This window comes from Hordeum vulgare, chromosome 2H (assembly GCF_904849725.1).
Source record: "Hordeum vulgare subsp. vulgare chromosome 2H, MorexV3_pseudomolecules_assembly, whole genome shotgun sequence".
NCBI lineage: Eukaryota > Viridiplantae > Streptophyta > Magnoliopsida > Poales > Poaceae > Hordeum > Hordeum vulgare.
The window spans coordinates 163640248-163649699 of record NC_058519.1 but is presented as its reverse complement, the minus strand read 5'-3'; the positions used below and the strand labels follow the sequence as shown (position 1 = coordinate 163649699).

Genomic DNA, 9452 nt, shown 5'->3' with positions numbered 1-9452 from the left:
CCCAACCCATTTCAATTATCACATGGGCTGGTTTTATTTTTTGGGCTTCTTTTTGGGCCTTAGCCCATTTATAGCCACTTTTAGTTCTTCTTTTTTGATTTTTTTTGGGCCCTGGCCTTTTAGTGTCCAAATACATTTGATCCAATTTCAGTTTTGGCCTTTTTTCATTTTTGAATTCAGCAACTTTTTTTTCAGAACTTGATTTCATTTCTATTTATTGGGCCTTTTCAACCAATTATTTGTCCAATATTAAATGAAGCACTATTTCATGTTCAAATCAAGAAAACTCCAAGTCGAATTAAAATCATCATATAACATCACATAATACATCTCCAGGTTTACATAATACAATAACTCATCTGATTCACAGTTGACAATCAGATACCAGTTTTCACAACTGAAGCATCAACCCAAAAGAATCTCAAAAGAAAATACAGAAATTAGCACTCGTTGTGAAGAAGTCATCCTGCTCTTGCTTCCCCACTCCTAGTTTTGCATCCCTGATACCAGCTTTTATGGGCTCTAGTATACCTACATACAAACAAAGTAATGTATTGTTGAGGCACAGGAACTAGATGGCAATGCTAAATTGTAAAACGTCTTTCGAAGAACAAAATATCATCTCAGGTGTAACAATAACAGTGAGTAGCTAGATGAGGTGCAAGCTAGCTGAAACACCATTCGTTAAGTACCAAAACTACTCCCTTGGATAATAAGTGACCACCAGGAACTACCCATACATATATTCAACAAGTTTGCATCAGGTAGGCTAGTGTTAGCTAGCATGGTAAGCGGAGAAACGAGCAAACTTTAAAAGCAAACAGTGGCATGATGATTATGAAAAGACTCTAGCAGCCTAACCAGACAGCCATGGAACGATGGCCATAGACCCACACCATGAGCGTGGCTCGAAGGCCATGAGGATCATCAGAGCAACCGGGGACAGGAGGCACGGAGCAGAGGAGGGAGAGGAGCTCACCATGCCGATGCCAAACAGCGTCACCGGCAGCAACGGGGCAGTCCAATGGAAGATGCCGAAGCTGAGCCTACCTCCATGCATCTTGCCTATAAGAGATGGTAAAGTAGTTTCAGATATCACATTATTGAATTGCTGGCAGTGTGACATGAGCTAGCCAAAAGTATGCAAGGGACTAAAAAGTTTTAGAAGTGTAGAATCATATATGCCCCTAGCATGCATCTCTCAAATAGTTAATTAATCAGACTTGCACAGTTGTACTAACAAGCATGAGCGTTTAATTTGTACTCAAAACTGAACCTAGAGGATATATATGATAAATCTCACTCACAGCTAGCCAAATCAACAACTAGAAATTGGTGGTGTGCTATTCAGAAGGTCAACAATGAAGACATGTTTGTGTCTTTCAAAAGAAACATGTTTGTGGTGTTTTTCCCAACAAAATATAATTAAGCGGTCCAAGTAAATATACTGAAGCAATAATTATCTGAAAAAATGATGTTTTCCTGTTGCTCTAAGCCTCATTGTACAAAAAACAAATGTGACTGAGAGATGTAGCAGCAGTAGGCTGTGATCCTATATGAATGATACTGAGAAAATTTGAGACAAGTAGGACACCAGCAGCAGCAGGAAAATCTAAAGTAGGACACCAGTAGCAACAGGAAAATCGTGGGAAAATAGACTGAGAGAAGTAGGGCACTAGCAGCAGCAGGAAAATCTGAATTTATACTGAGAAAATTTATTTACAAGGATATGAATAGGTGACTAAAACCCCACACGTGTCACGCCCTTTGCCCCACAAAAGCATCTCCGGCGAACTACTAGAGAAGCAAACGTGGTTGGATTATTTTGTGCTTTGTTGGAGAAGAGATAAAATTTACTTCAGATATACTACTGATCGCTACCTTCAATTTTCTTGTCTGCACTTTCTGGCCTCGTACCGAATGGCACAGAGGTATCATTTGAATTATGACAGGAACTGTTCTAAGTTCTGACCTAGCTTTGAAACAACCTCTTGTGGTGCTGCGCATAATTGAGTAGTAGATAACTAAAGATAACAAGAAAAAGTAAACAAGCATGCCAAAACAAAACCCATGTGTTTCGGAGCTCTAATCATGTTATACTAAAGGGCTAATGTTTACATTCTGTTTTGCTGCATTTTTAGGTTGATGCTATGCTTCAGAAATTAGAGAAAGAAATTTTTAGGTTGATGCGGCAAGGCCCCTCTGATCGTTTGAAGTGGAGAAGAACGTGGTCATCCGAGCCTCTTCAGATGCAAATGCAGTCTATCATCAGAAGGGTACCACTGTCGACGCTTGGGAAGGTTCAAGTTCTGTCTAGAGTGTGTCGAACTGAAGAAATAGAGGATTGGAAACTGTCAGTAAATCCTGCCTACTATTGTCAGAAAACGATTTCATCTTGCTCCTAAATTCAAATCACAGTAGAAAATAGCATAATTAGGCACGGCGCGCAAGTGGAACTGTACCGAATTAGGCAGAAGTGTGATATTAGTGGACTAGGCAAGAATAACTGCAAATTCATTCAGAAAATTACAAGAGAAAAGTGGAAGAATTCTACTGCAAGTGAAGTAAATCAAAAGGAAGGAATGGATCCAACAGAATTTAAAGCATGCATCTACCTGGGAGAACAAAGTTCAGATCACCGTACTTCCTTAACACACAATCCCTCAGTCTTCTTTCTGAGGTACCACCTGCATACAAAAAGAAACAGAAGCATTTCCACTCAGCTGATGAAACCAACATATAATTTCAGGAAAACACCAGTCCAAATCAGTAGTACCTATCAAGAGTAAAAAAAGCCTAACTGGACTAGACTTGACTTGAGAGAAACTAAGAGCAGGCAAAAATATCAGTCACCATACTACCACTTAGCAATTCAGAGACCGAACTTGCCGAGAATCAGCTAAAACACGAAGCAGTTTTTCTAGTTGGTATGGTGTTGCGCTGCTGCACCAGCCAAGGCGCGAACCACAAGTAGGTAAGCAGGAACAGAGAGCTCAACAAGCAAGAAAAGAAGCCACAACCACACCAAGAATCCACACAGAAACACTAAAAGTCACAGTAGCACTATCATCATTATTTTCTGATGGGCGCCACAGCCTGCATGTATTTGGCTATCTGCACATGATAAACCATCTAAACTGCATCAAGATTCATGTTGTTGATGTTGTTTGTTTTATTGCACTGTAATCACAACTAACACTGGAGTATTTGAATTAATTATTTGATTTTGGTTGGTAGCATAATCTGGAATACAGTAGTTAAAGTCCACAAACATGTTCTGATACACAGCAAACTTCTAAAAGGAAAATAAACCTTTTTAAGCGTGAAAAGAAACAATTAAAGTTAAAGAGAACCAGGAGAAACGCGGTGAGATGTTTGCATATGACATATTTCACAAAAGATATGCAAATTCAAAGAATAATCTCCCATACTAGATCCACCAAATTCACTTTTTACTTTTGAGTAGGAAGAAATAAAACGGTGTCACGCCTAGTTTTGCCTAACGCAACATCAACCATTCGATTCAGAGCCAAAATAACAACTAGGTCCTTGGCATTTATCCTAGATTTGCAAATAATACCTCACTAGTTCCATTCTAAATGCTTGATCACAGACAAACACGCATATCATTGTTAAATCAAGGCAGACGATATTAATCCAGGTTAATAATAGATGACCATGTTGCAGGCCAATAAGAGCCAGAAGCACGCTACTATTGACCAACCTGTAGTTAACTGGCGAGGAGCAGCACAACCTCAATCAGTGCTATCTCCAGCCCGACCTCCAACATCTGCATCTATGGGCTCTTGAGCTCGCAGCGCCTCCACGCCATGTTCCACCATCTCCTCAGCACTTGCAAACATTCAGTTGTGAAGATAGTTGTTAGCACAATTTCCGCATTCGCTAGTAAGAAAAAGGAATCATGCTACTTTGGCTCGTCTATTACAAGGCATCAACTAAGCAACGCGTAAAGAACTGTAAGTATCTACATCGAAGACACAGCTAGTGGTTTTGCACGTTTAGATCATGTTAACGTGGAGTTATAGCCAGAGCCGGTGGGGTCAAAGATGTGCATCGCTCTATCACAGCAAATTAAACTACTGCTGCAAACATGCGCATGGAAATCAGAAACAAGCCGTGAAAACAATTCCTGGCCCCGATTTTCTTTCGCATTCACTCGTAGAATCATCCCTTCTAACTAATCCATCCATTTACACAGTAGAATCAATTCACCATGCACCACTACGTGTATAACTGCACGGCGATAAAAAAGCTACTTTTCCATGGCGTATGGGCCCTCGGGGAGGCGCCTCCCCTGCCGGAGGCAGTCGAGGAACCAGCAGTGGCTGACGATGTGGACCCGGAGCCGCCTCGCGATGTCGTACTTCTTCCCCTCGAGCCTCCAGCAAACCTAACCGCGGCTCAAACAAGGCAACGCGAATCAGCGGGTGCAGCGGAGACCGGGGTCGACGACAAGCACGAAGAGATTACCAGGTGGGTTATGGATCTGCTCATGGCACCGACGTAGCTGGCGCCGGCCTCCGAGATGAGCTTCACGAGCTTCACAAGCTTGTGCCGATCGTCGCCGTGGTAGCCGCTCACCGTCGCTACCACCTTGTCCATCCCCGCCGCCGGCATGGCCCCGCCGCGGGCGCGGGAGACTCCGGGGGTGGGGAGGTCGGCCCGCGCGGCGGAGACGGCGGGCGGGAGGCTGGAGGCGGCGGCGCCGGCTAGGGCTGAGATCGGGGGCGGGGAATGGGGAAGGAATGCTCCAATTTCGATCTGCCGGTGACGTAATTTCACAACTTGATTCTGATTTCCATGCGCGGTGTTGATGCGCAGCTCCCTCACCATCGCAGTCGGCCGCCCCTGGGCAGGGGGGTTTGTCGGGAGAAGGTGGAATCGGGAGGTGGATCTCCGGCCAGTGAGGAGAGGGAGGTGGCGCCGGCAGCCGCCACCGGTGTTGGGGTAGCTTGCCAGCGGGGCTTGTTCCATCCCTGAGAGGTGGGTGGGGTGGTGGCGGTCGGTGGCAGATGGAGGCAGGGTGGATCGGATCTGGAGAGACGAAACGATGGGAGGGGTGGATCGGTCTGGGTGGGACGAGGGTAGGGTTTGCGCTATTTTTTTTTGCCCGCAGCGTTTGGATTCGTTGAGAGACGTTCGATCTGTTGGCTTTAATGGCTCAGATCAGCTAAAGTGGGTCTGACTGCCCTGCCACGTCATCGATCCGAGGAAAGGAGGTTTTAGCCAATAGGAAATCAGCAAACAAAATTGTGTTTGTTTACCTATTACTTTTGATTAAATAAACATGTCAATATTTAGCAAATTTCTCAAATATTTTTTCACACCTTCTAAAAATGATGAACCAATACCATGTCCAATTTCATATTCTTTAGACCATAGCACATTCCACCAATCAGAATTAAGCTTATATAAATTTTTTGTTGTTTGTTTGTTTCTCTTATATTTTATCCTCTGATAGTTTGTTACAATGACCCAATATTGTCCACATGTGTGTATGTTGGTATGACAAACAACGTTGTCAAAGTGATTTTACATTTTGTTTGCACAAAAAAATCATTTTCTATTTTCGAAGTGCGAGAAAATAGGTTTTTTGTAAAGAACCTACCAAATCTTTGTTGTAAAAATGTAGCAACTCATTTTAAAAATATTAGACAATATATTATGTATAATATAAAATATTATGACAGACCACAAACCAACCCATTAGCAAGCATGGAGGATAAATTACCAGCCCAACATAAAAGTAAGATGAAAAAATAGCCCAACAAAAAAGTGGTACAAAAAACAGTTCAATACATGGATGAGGTGGAATATAATGGACCCACGAGTGACATGTCAACATAGTTAGAACATGTTACGACATTTTTATAATCGTCGTAAAAGTTATGACGATCTCATCTTATGCGTTACGACGTTTTTGACTCACACCGTCGTAATTTATATGTAGATTTGATCCCCTCAAACGGTTTACGACAATCTTGGATGAATTCGTCATAGATTTATGAGGAATTCATCAACGACGTCTTAAAAACATCATGTATGAGCATATTTCTTGTAGTGAATGGAGTCCTTGTAGCTTGCTACGACTCGTCTACATACGCTGATGACCGACACCTGCTTTGTTGGGTTATGTATGCCTGTCCCTGTACAGCTGTACCACTTGGGTTTATAACTAGTCATGTCGACCCGAGTTTTTTGTCATTTGAATGCTAGTGACACATTCATATACGTGAGCCAAAAGACGCAAACGGTCCCGACCAAGGTAAGGTGGCAGCCGTGGAGTTTACCATGCGTGAGGCCGCAAAGTGATGTGATGTGTTATAGGCTGGGTTCTTATGATTTAGGATCGGGGTCCCGACAGGCTTGGGCCCGTGTTGAGAGGTATGAGACCTTCAACATGATTCTTTGCCTACAAAGTAAGGGAGAAAAGCTCAATCGTTGAGCATGCGCTCAGATTGTCTGGGTGCTACAATCGCTTGAATCGAGTGGGAGTTGATCTTCCAGATAAGATAGTGATTGACATAGTTCTCCAAAGTCAGTGCCACCAAGCTACACTGCTTCATGATGAACTATAACATATCAGGGATAGAGTTGATGATCCTTGTGCTATTTGCGATGCTTGACACCGCGAAGATAGAAATCAAGTGCGAGCATCAAGTCTTGATGGTTAGTAGAACCACTAGTTTCGAGAAGGGTAAGGGTTAAAAGTGATGCTTTATGAAATGGCAAACCAGTTGCCACTCTAGTAAAGAAACCCAAGGTTGAACCCAAACCCGAGACTAAGTGCTTATATTATGAGGGGAACGGTCACTGCAGCAGAACTACCCTAGTTACTTGGTAGATAAGAAGCCTGACGAAAGTCGACAAAAGTATATTGGATATACATGATATTGATGTGTACTTTACTAGTACTCCTAGTAGCACTGGGGTATTAGATACCGGTTCAGTTGCTAAGTGTTAGTAACTCGAAATAAAAGCTATGAAATAAACGGAGACTAGCTAAAGGCAAGGTGACGATGTGTGTTGGAAGTGTTTCCAAGGTTGATGTGATAAACATCGCACGCTCCCTCCACCTTCGGGATTAGTGTTAAACCTAAATATTGATTGGTGTTTGCGTTGAGCGTGAGCATGATTGGATCATGTTTATTGCAATTTTTCATTTAAAGAGAATAATGGTTACTCTGTTTACCTGAATAATACCTTCAATGGTCATGCACCTAATATGAATGGTTTATTGAATCTCGATCATAATGATACACATATTCATAATATTTGATGCCAAAGATACAAAGTAGTAATGATAGTACCACTTACTTGTGGCACTGACACTTGAGTCATATTGGTGTAGAACGCCTGAAGAAGCTCCATACCGATGGATCTTTGGACTCACTCGTTTTTTCATTTGAGACATGCGAACCATGCCTATTGGTGTAAACGCATGAAGAAACTCCATGTAGATGAATCGTTTGGACTCACTTGATTTTGAATCGCGTGAGATGCAAATCATGCCACATGGGCAAGATGACTGATGGCCTCGTTTTCCATTGAGATGGAACAATATAGTGACTTATTGGAAGTAATACATTTTGATGTATGCAATCCAATGAGTGCTTAGGCACGCAGTGGATATTGTTATGTTCTTACTTCATAGATGATTTGAGTAGATACTAGTATATATTTACTTGATGAAACACAAGTCTAAATTATTGAAAGGTTCAAATAATTTCAGAGTGAAGTTGAAGATCGCCATGACAAGAGGATGAAATATCTACGATATGATCGTAGAGATGAATATCTGAGTTGCGAGTTTGATACACAATTTAAGACAATGTGGAAATAGTTTCACAACGAATGCCACCTGGAACACCACGGTGTGATGGTGTGTCTGAACGTCATAGACGCGCCCTATTGGATATGGTGCATACTATGATTTCTCTTATCGAATTACCACTACAATTTTTGGGTTAGGCATTAGAGACAACCGCATTCACTTTAAATAGGGCACCACGTAATTTCGTTGAGATGAGACCGTATGAACTATGGTTTGGAGAAACCTAAGTTGTCGTTTCTTGAAAGTTTGGGGCTGTGACGCTTATGTGAAAAAGTTTCAGTCTGATAAGCTCAAACCCAAAGCGGATAAATGCATCTTTATAGGATACCTAAAACTCCTATCTCAGATCCGGAAGCAAAGTGTTTGGTTCTAGAAACGGGTCCTTTCTCGAGAAAAAGTTTCTCGCGAAAGAATTGAGTGGGAGGATGGTGGAACTTGATGAGGTTATTGAACCGTCGCTTCAACCAGTGTGTAGTAGGGCGCAGGAAGTTGTTCCTGTGGCGCCTACACTAGTTGAAGTGGAAGCCAATGATGGTGATCATGAAGCTTCAAATCAAGTTACTACCAAACCTCGTAGGTCGACAAGGATACACACTGCTCCAGAGTGGTACGGTAATCCTGTCTTGGAGGTTATGTTGCTGGACAACAATGAACCTACGAGCTGTGGAGAAGCGATGGTGGGCCCGGATTCTGACAAATGACTGGAGGCCATGAAATCCAAGAAAGGATCCATGTATGAAAACAGAGTATGGACTTTGGAAGAACTACTTGACAATCGTAAGTCTGTTAAGGACAAATGGATTTGCATAAGGAAGACAGACGATGACGGTGAATGTCACCATTAAGAAAGCTCGACTTGTCGCAAAGAAAGTTTCCGACAAGTTCAAGGAGTTGACTACGATGAAAATTTCTCACTCGTAGCGATGCTAAAAGTTTGTTGGAATTATGTTAGCTGTTACTGCATTATTTATGAAATCTTGCAAATAGGATGTCAAAACATTGTTTCCTTGACGGTTTCCTTGAGGAAAGGTTGTATGTGATACAACCAGAAGGTTTTGTCGATCATATGGATACTAACAAGTATGCAAGATCTAGCGATCCTTCTAAGGACTGGAGTAAGCATCTCGGAGTTGGATATGCGCTTTGATGTGATGATCAAAGCTTTTGGGGTTATACAAAGTTTATGAGAAACTTGTATTTCCAAGGAAGTGAGTGCGAGCACTATAGAATTTCTGATTAGAATATGTGATTGACATATTGTTGATCGGAAATAATGTAGAATTTGTGGAAAACATAAAAGGTTATTTGAAAGGAGTTTTTCAAAGGAAAACCTGGATAGAGCTACTTGAACATTGAGCATCAAGATCTATATAGATAGATCAAAACGCCCGATAAAACTTTCAATGAAATGCATGCCTTGAAAAGTTTTTGAAGGAGTTCAAAATAGATCAGCAAAGAAGGAGTTCTTAGCCATGTTGTAAGATGTGAATTTGAGTGAGACTAAAAGCCCGACCACGGCAGAAGAAAGAGAAAGGACGAAGGTCGTCCCCTATGCATTAGCCGTAGGCTCTATAGTATGCTATGTTGTGTACCGCAC

At 42.0% G+C, this 9452-nt stretch overlaps 1 long non-coding RNA gene across 1 annotated transcript; it reads right to left on the bottom strand.

The window, feature by feature from the left end:
- Nucleotides 1-304: 304 nt before the first annotated feature.
- Nucleotides 305-1058, bottom strand: LOC123429848. The gene is made up of 2 exons (XR_006622767.1): nucleotides 980-1058; nucleotides 305-531 (listed from the first exon to the last, which is right to left on the bottom strand). It is a non-coding gene; the product is annotated as an uncharacterized LOC123429848 (long non-coding RNA).
- Between the last annotated feature and the right edge of the window lie 8394 nt (nucleotides 1059-9452).